This window comes from Pipistrellus kuhlii, unplaced genomic scaffold (genome assembly GCF_014108245.1).
Source record: "Pipistrellus kuhlii isolate mPipKuh1 unplaced genomic scaffold, mPipKuh1.p scaffold_m20_p_1, whole genome shotgun sequence".
Taxonomy (NCBI): Eukaryota; Metazoa; Chordata; class Mammalia; order Chiroptera; family Vespertilionidae; genus Pipistrellus; species Pipistrellus kuhlii.
Window position 1 is genome coordinate 39,460,618 of NW_023425404.1, and position 9,868 is coordinate 39,470,485.

Below are 9,868 nucleotides of genomic sequence, written 5' to 3' on the forward strand. Positions count from 1 at the left end.
TGCACCCCAACCAGGGCTGGGGATTGAGTCTGCAAGAGGTATATGCCCTTGACCAGAATAGAACCTGGGACCTTCAGTGTGTGGGCTGATGCTCTATCCACTGAGCCAAACCAACTAGGGCAACGGGAACCTCTTACCTTTTTCTCCCTCCTCCCCTCCCCCTACCATGTCAACAATCTGTCACTGGCTGCAGGCTGTTGGAGGAAGATGGTGCATAACCTCCTGGAAAGAGTTCCAGCTCAGTCAAGGGCAATCTCCAGAAGAGGGGCAGCTGTGATCTGCAGCAGCCAACACTCAGCAGTGGGGGATGGTGCCTCAGCCTGCACCAGCCTGCATGGGTTACCAACAGTGTCCATTATAGCAAGTGATATAAAAGGCACTAAGTGGGGGTCATGGTAAGAAATATGAGAGAAACACTGGTTTAGAAGAATTTAGTCCATCGGCCTGTGGGAAAGCAAATGAGGTCTTTATCATCAACTTTTCCTTATTTCATTAGATAAAGGCAAATTCCCACACACAATAGGAATTTTATCACCATCAGAGAAAACAAATCACCACAAAAGAAATGTGGAGAATGTACTTAATGTTTTGAACTTGAACTTAAGCCTTATTTACTAGTAAAAAAACATCTAAGGAGGCTTAGAGCAGTGTTTCATGGTGTGGGATATACCACTCTGGGTGTGTGGGGGTGTGCTGTGTTTCCCGATTTGGGGCATACCACTCTGGGAGGAGGCTGTTAGGGAACCATGAAACCACGTGGTAAGCATGACACATTTTTGTGCAGCATTAATTAACTTAAGCTCTATTAAATATTTTAAAACTTTTTTTTATGACCATGGAAATAATATGGAACAAAATGTGAAATGCACATTAGTTTTTAAGATGAAGAATAAAATTACAGAGATTTCATTTTAAATCACCACTTTGGACTCTGCTCCCAGACTCCCAGAGGTTCTCGTTCATTTGCCTCTGCAGTTAGATCCTCAAGGAGAAAGTTATGCAAAGCAGCAGTTGGAATAATTATTCTTCACCTTTCAGAGGGCCCAGGTAACAGGGAAAGCTGGGCCCTAAGCCCTCCAGGATCTTAGCAGCTCGCTGGGAGCTGACAATCACTCAACCAACAGTCTAAGTCACGAAATCCTAAGCTACCAAAACTATCAGCCAGTCAACAGATGGTTATTAAGCACCAAGTAGGTACCAGCATTGGGGATAACATGGTGAACAAGACAGACCCTCCTGCCCTAATGAGCCATTTTGATCAGAGGATTTAGACAAAACCAAATAAATAATTCAGAAGTTGTTAGAGCTGCTCCCACACCTTCTGGCTTTCTGGTTTTTGAGCACACATTAGGAGTGCAGTGGTAGGTGTCCCTTATGGGGTGGGGGTGGGGTGGGGGCGGGATTGACCAGTTATGGCCAATGAGTCATGACTGGAAGTGATGTGCCTCTCTTCTGGGCTGAGCACTTAATGGAGGGCCCCTGGAGCTCTCTGCCCTTTGGCACAATGACCAGTGAAGTACTACATGTGGTGGCTTCTCTCTCAGCATGGTCCCTGCGCTGAGCCTCCCAGCTGACACAACAGACATGTGGAATGAGAAAGCAATAAGCTCTTGTTGTTTTAAGCTCCTGAGATTTTTTTTGGGTGTGGAAGTGGGGTTACTATACCATAATCTAGATTGTCCTGGCTGATAGAAAAGCAAGTACAAAATTACAAATTATGGTAATTGTTGGCAGTCAGGGGCCAAGAAAAATTTATAATACCTCCTGTGACTAAAACAAAGAAGTTGCTAATGGGGCATGACAGATTGAATGACAGATGTTCTTCATGCTTTGAACTTCAGCCTTATTTAAGAAGCCATCTAAGGAGGCTTAGAGCAGTGTTTCCTAGGAAACAGATACAGTGGTCTCCAAGGTCAGGGAATGCTTCTGAGAAGACATGAAATTTAAGCTGAGATATAATAGATTAAGGTAATGGATGTGTCTTCTTTGGCCAAATATTTATTCAAATACCATCTCATTATTGAATTTTAAGAATTCTTTACATATTTTGAATACAATCCTTTTTCAGTTATATGTTACAAATATTTTCTGTCAGTATTTGGTTCCTATTTAATTTTTTTAACAATGTATTTTAGAAAACATTTTTTTTTACTATGAAGAAGTGCAATTTATTTCTTTTTTCTTTTGTGGATCATGCTTTTGGTATCATATTTAAGAAATCTTTATGTAATGCAAGGTCATGAGGATTTTTGCCTCTGTTTTCTTCATGAAGTTTTATAACTTTGGCTCTTGCATTTAGGTGTACATTATATTTTTATTTAATTTTGTATTGACACATATTTTGAACCTCCTCTCGACAGATGAGGAAGCCTAAGTGAAGGGGCTTAGTTCAGGTTCTGAAGCAAACTAGTGATAGAGCCACGAGAGACTGTCTTTGTCCCTTCCAGACAGTGTTTGCTCTGATGGAGCTCACTTCAGTCCACATCTTCCAGCTTTGGAGTCGCATAATTGTTGCCTCTAGCCTCACTTGTTAAAAAGCCCTTCTGAATGGTTGAGCTAGCTGGTGTGTGTGTGTGTGTGTGTGTGTATCAGCTCAAGTCCGCGTGCGCGTGTCGTGTCCGTTCTTTGACTCAGCAGAAGCACAATTGTTTAGCATCATTGTTTATACACTTGGAGCCAGCTGAGCCCATCCCATGAACATTTCTTCCAGCTAAATAGCTTCAGCTTCTTTTCCTGTCAGGGGCTACGCCTGTCCCTCCCAGTCCTTGCACTACTCCCTGACACTAATGTCCTGTACATGGCATTCTGCCACTTGGTATTGAACATTACAGCTTGGAAAGCAAGGACAGGCAGGAACATGTAGTTGGGTGGATTTCCCAGAGGATGCTGGAGAGAAAATAGCTGCTGACTTCCATTCCAACCCGTCAAGCAGCACATCTGGACCTGTTAGACCTTTCAATTTCATGGGATCTCATGGAGAGAGGGAAAGCCAGGGCAGAGGAAAGGATGGGCCAAAGGAACCTAAGAATTATTACTTGTCATTCAAACACTTACAGACCTGACTGTTTTATCTTGTAGTTTTGGTCCAACTATAATCTGTTCTTTTCACCTGATCCTATAAAATTGCGTCAGTGGCCGAAACCAGTTTGGCTCAGTGGTAGAGCATCGGTCTGCGGACTGAAAGGTCCCAGGTTCGATTCCGGTCAAGGGCATGTACCTTTGTTGCGGGCACATCCCCGGTAGGGGGTGTGCAAGAGGCAGCTGGTCGATGTTACTCTCTCATCGACGTTTCTAGCTCTCTATCTTTCTCCCTTCCTCTCTGTAAAAAAATCAATAAAATATATATTTTTTAAAAAATTGCATCAGTGGTTATCTGCTTCTTGATGAAGCAAATTTTTAAATTTGATTCAAATGGTAGTCTGACAGCAGTGAGCTGGGAGCAACTGAGATGCCCACCTTTACAAGAGTGGAAAAGGGATACCTGGTGGAGGCATGCTACAGAATGTTCTGCAACAGATGAACACATCAGGCCAGATGTGTATGCATGGCAATGTGGAAAGACCTTAAAAGTATAGAGCTGAGTACAAAAAAGAAAGAAACAGAGTAAGAACTCAAGTATAGTCTGAATAATATTAATCAAAAACACATAATACCCTCAAAACAACAATACTTCTTTTATAAGTATTCATATTTGTATTAGGCCATCTATCAACTACATAAAAGTAGATGTCTAGTTTGGGAAGGGAAATTGGAGTGTGTGTGGGTAGTCTGTATTAGTTTCCTATGCCTGCTGTAACAAATGAACACAAACTGGGTAGCTTAGAAAGATTGGAAAGATTTTTTCCAAAAATTGAGACTTTTTAAAAATGCCACGGGACTCGGGAAAAATTGTTAGAAATCTGGACTGTCCCGCCAAAAGCGGGACGATCTGGTCACCTTAATCTATGAAGATGTAATTATGTTAAGGATCTCAAGATGAGATCATCCTGGACTTAGGGTAGACCTTAAATCCAATGACTGGTATCCTTGTGGAAGACAGAACGGCAATTTGAGCTACATAGACACAGAGTAAAAGGCCACATAGAGATGAAAGCAGAGATTGGAGGGCAGCCACGGCCAGGGAATGCCAGGATTGCCAGGAGCTGGGAGACATTCTCCCTCAGGGCCTGCAGAGGAACCAGCTCTGCTGGCACTTTGATTTTGGACGTCTGGCCTCCACAACTGTGAGAGAGAAAATTTGTGTAACCCACCCACTCTGTGGTAGATGTTTGTGGCAGCCCTAGGAAACAAATACAGTAATCCTACCTTCCAAGCAACAAACACACAGATCAATTAACTTCATTTTGCTCAGAGAGGTTATTTGTTCACTGTCAGAGCTGCCCCTGTGCCATTCAGAATGTTTGGAGGCCATATCCAGAAAGGCAAAATGAGATAGAGATTTGAGATTCTCCTTTGGTTTACATAGGAAGGAAAACTGAACATTTATTGATCCAGGCTCCATGTCATGTGTTTTACAGTCATTATTTTGCATAACCCTCACGCTATATCCATGAGGGAGGTGCTATGATAGGATCTTTATAGCTTGGAAACGGCAGCACAGCAAGGTTAAGCAACAGAGAAAAGATTCTAACCTAGGTCTTTCAAACCCTGAGTATTTATACCTATTGGTCCGGATTGAAAGCTACAATTCAACAAATCTACATAATTGTTCAAATTTCTTCTTGCCATTGTGAATGTAGAAAAAGCTATAAAGCTCAAGGTTTCTGTTAACCAACACACACACATGCGCGCGTGCACATCAACACACACACACACACACACACACACACACACACGGTGAGGCAAAAATAGGCTTACAGTTGTGAGTATGCAAAACACAGTTTATTCTTGTATTATTATTTATTAAATGTATTATTTTCCATTCTAACAGAAAAAAATATTTTTGCCTCACCTGTATATAAAGTTGAGATGTAAATTGTATAAAACATGTATTATTTTTACTTGTACAATATAATGATTCTATATTTGTATATACTGTGAACTGGTTACCACAAAAAGTCTAGTTAATATCCATCACCTCACATAGTAATACGTTCCTTTTTTTGTGATAGATTTTTAAGATCCACTCTCTTAGCAACTTTCAAATCCACAATACAGTATTATTATCTCCTAGAGGCCTGATGCATGAAATTCGTGCAAGAGACTTGGCCCTCACAGCAGCAGCGGCTTGCCTTGGCCCTCGCAGCCACGGCTTCATCTGGCAGGTTGCCCAGAAGGACATCCAAAAGGTTGTTCGGCTGTCCGATCTAATTAGCATACTATTCTTTTATTATTATAAAACGCTTTGAGCATAGATAGTCACCATGCTGTCCATTACATCCCCAGGACTTATTTTATAACTGGACGTTTGTACCTTTTGACCACCTTCATTCATTTTGTCCACTCCCTATTATTCCCACCACCAACTCTGGCAACCACCAATCTATTCTCTGTATCTAAGAGTTAAGTTTGTTTTGATTCCACTTACAAACAAGTTTTTTAAAAAGTTTTAAAAAGATGAGTTGAATAAAATCTAGACTGTTCCTTCATATTTACATAATATCCTAAGGCTTTTTCCTAAGAGAAGCTGCTGAAGAGTCAAGTCATTAAAGAATATGTTAGAAGGTGCTCCATAGATCCCACTGATACCCATTTGATTAGGAAAATATTATCTTTCCCCACAGCTAGGCTTTGTCAGAGATAGAGAAAGATAACTGAACTGGCAGGTCAAAGGCTCAGAGAATTCATTACCAAGATAAACAGAAAAAAAGGGAATTTTGTGAGGCTCTTCAGGACTTACGAGGGTGAGCAGGGCAATTGTTTTTCCTGGTGTCTTTGCACATCCTTGTTCTGATCAGAAAATGGAGACAATTGGATAAGCCTGATGGGTAGTAGGTGACCCCGTGGGTTATTTTCATGGCAAACGCTTTGAGCATTTTCCCTTTCAACTTAGTTATAAGTTGGTTTAAACCAAGGTGTGAAGCAAAATGAGTACCAGCCTGAGGAGCAGAACCCCAGGGTCTGGGATTGGGTTCTGCTGTCCAACCTTGGCACATTCCCTCACCAACGCTCCGTTTTCCCATCTGTAATACGGGGTCAATCCCGGCAACTCCCAGAGGCACATCCACCTCTAACACTGGATGACTCTGGGTTTCATAACCCCACTCACTCATTTTCTCTATTTCTGAAAACATCTTTCTGAGTGCAGTTCCCTCTCCTCTTGTATGCTGATGGTGCAGAATGGCATTCTCATCACCTGGGCACTTGACACACTTCAGTGGATCTTCAGAGTGACAGAGCACCCATTTGATAATCATAGTTTCTACCTCTTGCTCTCCCTTTATCGCTCTGGAGTGAGTCTGTTTACACCTGCCCCAGGCTTATTTGTTTGCTAAAGCTCAACGGGTTCAGAGATGCAGCATCCTGGGAGTGCTGGCAGCTTCTGGACACGGGCTGCCACTGTGATCACTGCTTTGGAGGAGACCACTCCTCGCCCTGCCCCGACAAACTCCCTCCTCACTTGCCTCCTGAGAACTGGCTCTATCACTAACCAGCTGGGTGGCCTTGGGCAAGCGTGTGGACTTCACGGCGCCTGTTTCCTCAAATGGGGATCCAAAGAGCACCCTTGAAGCTGTTCATCTGAAGTACTTGCTCAGAATCTAGATTCCTGAGCCCCAGCTCAAGCCTATGGTCCCGGCACCTCGGGAGTTGGGGCCTTGGATGTATATTTTTACAGCTCTCCCCTGTGACACTTATGCTCCTGTTGGAGAACGCCTTAAATAGGTGATGCTTCCCAGCTCACACGGCACTTGGACTTGCACCCACTCACTAAAACATCACCGTGACTCTAAGAGGTAAACAGGGACTACCCTTGCTTTTCAGACACAGGAAGCTGCCATCCCACACAGTGCCTCCAAAGCCCAGCATCAGGCATCCTATCTGATCACTGACTCTCCCAGTGGGACAGCATGCTCGTATGCCGCCATCACAGAACGTGGCGGACTTTGCTTCATTTCTTTGCATTCTGTGGGTGAGTTTCCAGGCTCCTGCTGGGCAGATAGCCATCAGCTCCCTTTATAAATGTTTTTATCTGCTGCTGCTTTTATCTTATCAGACACACAGTATGTCTTCGTCTTTCTGTTTCTAGAGATAATTACCACTTTGCTGTATGTCATACGTGCCACCTCAGTCATGGCTCAAAATAACAAATAGGCTTGTTTGCATGTGGAGAGAAATCTGGCAGTGCCCCGCTTAGATGGGGTGAGGATTCGGAGCTTTTATCCCTCTGCCTCCTGTGCCATTTAACGGAGTTGGCTGCACACTCAGATGCGGAAGATTCGTGTTCCCCGACATTTTAGGAGGCGTGATTGTGAGTGCCTCGGTGCACTGAGTCTTTACGAAGAGCTGGGAGGAAGTAGGTGATGCAGTCTGGACCAGTCAGAGCAGTGTCTCCGAAACACAGGTGCCCACACCTCCTGAGAGGTAAGAGATATACCGGGATCAGGGCAAGGTTGTCTGTTCCTCATGGTTGCTACCTTAGAGTTCACAGAAAATGTCTGTTGTGGGGCTGGGAAGAACAGCTATACTTGCTGCAGGGAAAAGCAACAACAAACTGGAATCCACTTGCACCTCTGCATTTGTCTCTCACCTCCTTTAATCCATAGCAACCACCCATAGCAACCACCCACAATTGCTTCACTTCTAATCCCACACAAGTTTACATTTCATCATCTATTGTAATAAAAGCATAATATGCTAATTAGACCCAACAACCTTCTGGATGAAGCTTCAGGGAAGCACGGGTGCCAGAGGGAAGCTGGTGTGGGCAGCCAGGGGAAAGAAGGGCTACTCATGCACATATTTCATGCACTGGGCCTCTAGTCTTCTATAAAAGTGACTCTGGGACATGCAATACCAGTGTAAACAAGTTGACAATAGAATAATCCAGCACAATCGTTATGAGCCTCTCTCTTTTAAATCTACACTTTGGTTTTTACTCACATCTTTTGTATCTTGATGACGAGTAGAAATTTCCAATTTTAGCATCCTAGTCCCCATTCTGTGATTCCTCCCTTCCATTTGGCACATTTGAGCACGTCTCTCAAAGAAGCATAAAGTACAAGCCAGTGATGCCCCATTTGCAGCTTACTCTGGAGGGAACCAGCAAACAGCTGTTCGCTGGCCTTGGGCGACTATTGAAAACACAATCAATGGGAAAAAGGTCGTGTGGGACACGCTCAGGCTGGGGACTGGGATTTTAGTCATCAGTTTCTGATGCGTGCCAGAAAGGAGCCGCACTGAAATAACTCATATTCACAGGGGTTGTTGGTTCTATTTTCCAAGTTAAAACATTTAAAACTAAATTCAAAGTTGTTATCGTGCACCACTAACCCCGCACGGAGCTGGGTAGCAGCTGTTAGGGATGTTACAGTCAATTAATTGTTGTGTTTTCCCATAGGTTGGTGCAAAGCAGTGGAGGGAAAAAATGCTGGAAATTGCTTTGAAAGATGAGCAGGCAGGAGCCACGAGCTGACCTTCCTGTCCTCTATTGGGAGTTGCTGCAGGTGTGACACACACCGCAGCCAAGCCATTGAGGTGGCGATTCATCCTAACTGCTTCTCACCAGACAATCTATCAGCTTTTGACTCAGGGACAGAGGGCGACAGAAGATGGGGTGAATGGCCACCCTGGAGAGCTGTCATAAGAGTGGAGACAGAAGGAAGTTAGAGGAAAGCAGGATGCTCAGTAATCCACAGTGCGTAGGAAGGCACCACGTGGTGTGGGCAGGTATAGAGAAAATGACATCCTCTGCTTGGGAGTAGAAATGTAGCTCTCTTGGTACTAGATCCTTAAGAATGCTCACACCCCCAAACATATCCTCTTTGCCTGTAAAATCTGATTTCCACTTCTTTCACTCAACTAAGGAAGACAATGTTATGTAATAAAAATAATAATAATATCAATAATAACAGCCAATACATATTGAGCACTTACTATTGCAAGTAGTACATTGCATGTATGAGCTCGCCAGTTTCTCACAACTACCCTGTAAACTGGTACCGTTATTGCCCCATTATTATAATGCTGAAGTGAAGGCTCAGAGAGGTAGCAAAACATGTCCAGGTGGCAGCAATGGCGAGTCAGCTCATGTAGGGATTAAAAGCATTAACTTTGATTTCAGATCATAAAATGCTAGATGTTTGGCTTTGGACAAGTTGACTAATATACTGACTTTTAGATTTCATCTATAAAATGGAAATAATAATAGTTCCTATAGTTCATAGTTGTGGTGAAGATTAAACATTATTGTGGTATTTATATGCCTGGCACATAAGAGCTCAATAAATGGTTTCCTATTATCATTACTTCCTAGAATCTTTTGTCTTTTTCACCCCAGTTGCTCCCAACCATTTCCCCTTTACATACCCATATCATTGTGTGTGCGTGAGTGTGAATGTGCATGTATGTGTGTATTTATGCATTCACATGCACTCCTCGTCGATGGGGAAGAGGGGGTGGAGAAACGGGGTAGCCACTCAGAATTCAGCTGTGCGGCCTCCCTGGGGTGTCATTTGCCTGCCATTTTTTGTTTGTGGATTTATTTTGATTTGACACAGCAGGGCAGATGGCTGGGGGGAAGGAGGGTTGGTAAAAGTCAATATTTGGTGACATGTGAATAATTAATGCCCTTGTGGAATTAATCAGCCTTATCATTTTTGGCTAGTTGCCATGGCTATGGAAAGTCATGTGTCCTGTGTGTAAATCAGAGTAAAGGGATTGCAGCATATCACTGCTCTTTGTTTTTCTCAATCCAAGGCTCTTCAAAGTG

At 43.3% G+C, this 9,868-nt stretch overlaps 1 long non-coding RNA gene across 2 annotated transcripts in view; it reads left to right on the forward strand.

Moving 5' to 3' along the window:
- Window positions 1-9,404, forward strand: part of LOC123652406 — a 30,075-nt gene extending 20,671 nt beyond the window's left edge. Inside the window, exons 2-3 of one of the 2 annotated variants that reach the window (XR_006741741.1) lie at window positions 6,922-7,069; window positions 8,498-9,404. This is a non-coding gene — a long non-coding RNA (uncharacterized LOC123652406). Of the gene's footprint in view, window positions 1-6,921 lie in introns of both variants that reach the window. The other variant, XR_006741742.1, reaches the window with a different exon arrangement.
- Window positions 9,405-9,868: the final 464 nt, after the last annotated feature.